We start from the raw sequence: 3,232 nt of genomic DNA, 5'->3' as shown, positions 1-3,232 counted from the left end.
ATTCCCACCAGCAAGGGCAGGAGGGTTTCCTTTTCTCCACATCCTCCCTAACACTTGTTATTTCTTGTCTTTTTGATACTAGCCATTCTAAAAGGAGTGAGGAGATATCTCATTGTACTTTGATTTGCATTTCCCTGATGATTAATGATGTAGAGCATCTTTTCATGAACTTGTTGACCATCTGTATGCCTTCTTTGGAAAAATGTCTATTCAAATCTTCTGCCCATTTTTTAATCAGATTTTTTTTTGCTATTGAGTTGTATGAGTTTTAAAATGTATTTTGGATATTAGCCCCTTATCAGATATATGATTTGCAATTATTTTCTGTCATTCAGTAGGTTACCTTTTCATTTTGTTGATGGTTTCTCTTGCTATGCAGAAGGCTTTTAGTCTGTTGTAGTCTCACTTGTTTATTTTTGCTTTTGATGTGAGATTTAAAAAATAATCACCAGGAACTATGTCAGAAGGTTTTCTTCTAGAAGTTTTATAGTTTCAGGTCTTATGTTCCAGTATTTAATCCACTTTGAGTTAATTTTGGCATATGGCATAAGATGTTCAGTTTCATTCTTTTGCATGTGGTTATCCAAACCTCTCAACACTATTGAAGAGACTGTGTTTTCCCATGTATATTCTTGGCTCCTTTGTCATAAACTAATTGGTCATATATATATGTTTTTATTCTGGGCTCTCTATTCTGTCCCACTGATCTATGTGTCTATTTTTATGCCAATACCACACAGTTTTTAATTACTATAGCTTTGTAATATACTTTGAAACCAAGCATTGTTATGCCTCCAGCTTTGTTCGTTTTTCTCAAGACTGCTTTGACTATTCAGGGTCTGCTGAGCTTCCATACATATTATAGGATTATTCTATTTCTGCAAAAAGCTCCATTGGAATTTTGATAGAGATTGTATTAACTTTGCAGATTGCTTTGGTTAGTATGGATATTTTAACAATATTAATTCTTCCAACCCATGAGCGTGGAATATCTTTCCATTTATTTGTGTCTTCAATTCCTTTAATTAATGTGTCATAGTTTAGAGTGTACAGGTCTTTCACCTGCTTGGCTAAATTTATCCCTTGGTGTTTTATTCTTCTTGATGCAATTGTAAATGGGATTGTTTTCTTAATTTCATTTTCTGATAGCATGTTATTAGTGTATAAAAACACAGCAGATTTATGTATATTGATTTGTATCCTGCAACTTTAGTGAATTTATTAGTTACAATAGTTTTTTTTTAACATCTTTATTGGAGTATAATTGCTTTACAATGGTGTGTTAGTTTCTGCTTTTAAACAAAGTGAATCAATAATACATATACATGTATCCCCATATCTTTTCCCTCTTGCATCTCCCTCCCTCCCACCCTCCCTATACCACCCCTCTAGGTGGTCACAGTTATAATAGTTTTTTGATGGAGTCTTTAGGGTTTTCTATATATAATATCATGTCATCTGCAAATAGTGACAGTTTTACTTCTTCCTTTCCAATTTAGATGCCTTTTATTTCTTTTTCTTGTCTAATTGCTTTGGGTAGGACTGCCAATAATATGCTGAAAAAAAGTGGAGAGAGTGGATATCCTTCTCTAGTTCCTGATCTTAGAGGAACTGTTGAGTATGATGGTAGCTGTGGGCATCTCATACATGAAATGTATTATGTTGAAGTCTGGTCCCTCTATACACACTTTGTTGAGAGTTTTAATCATAAACAGATGTTGAATTTTGTAAAATGCTTTCTTTGCATTTATTGAGATAACCATATGATTTTTAGCCTTCATTTTGCTAATGTAGTGTATCACATTAATTCATTTGCAGTTGTTGAACCATCCTTATATCCCTGGAATAAATTCCACTTGATCATGGTGTATGAAATTTTAGTGTATTGTTGAATTCAGTCTGGTAATACTTTGTTGAGGATTTTACCATTTATGCTCATCATGGATATTAGCCTGTAATTTTCTTTTCTTTCTTTCTTTTTTTGGTAGCATCCTTGTCTGGTTTTGGTATCAGTGTAATGCTGGCTTTGTAAAATGTGTTTGGAAGAGTTCACCCCTCTTGTATTGTTTGGAAGAATTTGAGAAGAAATGTTACTAATTCTTTGGTTGGTGGAATTCACCAGTGAAGCTTTCTTATCCTGGACTTGTATTTGGGGGGAAGTTTTTGAATACTGATTCAATCTCCTTACCAGAAATAAATTTGTTCAGATTTTGTGTTTCACCAAGATTCAGTCTTGAGGGGTTGCATGTTTCTAGGAATTTATCCATTTCTTTTAGGTTGTCCAAATTTTGGGCATATATTGTTTAAAGTAGTCTCTTATGATCCTTTGTATTTTTGTGGTATCGGTGGTAATATCTCCTCTTTCAATTCTGATTTTATTTATTTGTGTCCTGTCTACTTTTCTTGCTGAGCCTAGCTAAAGTTTTGTCAAGTTTATCTTTTCAAAAAAGCAGCTCTTAGTTTTATTGATTTTTTTCCTACAATTGCTTGAGTCTTTATTTCATTTATTTCTGCTCTAATCTTTGTTATTTCCCTCCTTCTACTAACTTTGGTCTTAATTTGTTTTTCATTTTCTAGTTCCTTGAGGTGTAAAGTTAGGTTGTTGTTTTTTCTTTTTTTTATATCTTTATTGGAGTATAATTGCTTTACAATGGTGTGTTAGTTTCTGCTTTATAACAAAGTGGATCAGTTATACACATACATATTTATCCATATATCTTCCCTCTGGCATCTCCCTCCCTCCCACACTGCCTATCTCACCCCTCTAGGTGGTCACAAAGCACCAAGCTGATATCGCTGTGCTATGGGGCTGCTTCCCACTAACTATTTATTTTACGTTTGGTAGTGGATATATGTCCATGCCACTCCCTCACTTTGTCACAGCTTACCTTTCCCCCTCCCCATATCCTCAAGTCCATTCTCTAGTAGGTCTGTGTCTATATTCCTGTCTTACCCCTAGGTTCTTCATGACATTTTTTCCCTTAAATTCCATATATATGTGTTAGCATATGGTATTTGTCTTTCTCTTTCTGACTTACTTCACTCTGTATTACAAACTCTAGGTCCATCCACCTCATGACAAACAGCTCAATTTCGATTCTTTACATGGCTGAGTAATATTCCATTGTATATATGTGCCATATCTTCTTTATCCATTCATCTGATGATGGACACTTAGGTTGTTTCCATCTCTGAGCTATTGTAAATAGAGCTGCAATGAACATTTTGGTAC

The sequence above is a fragment of the Phocoena phocoena genome, chromosome X, assembly GCF_963924675.1.
Source record: "Phocoena phocoena chromosome X, mPhoPho1.1, whole genome shotgun sequence".
Lineage (NCBI taxonomy): Eukaryota > Metazoa > Chordata > Mammalia > Artiodactyla > Phocoenidae > Phocoena > Phocoena phocoena.
This window is presented reverse-complemented; position numbering follows the sequence as displayed.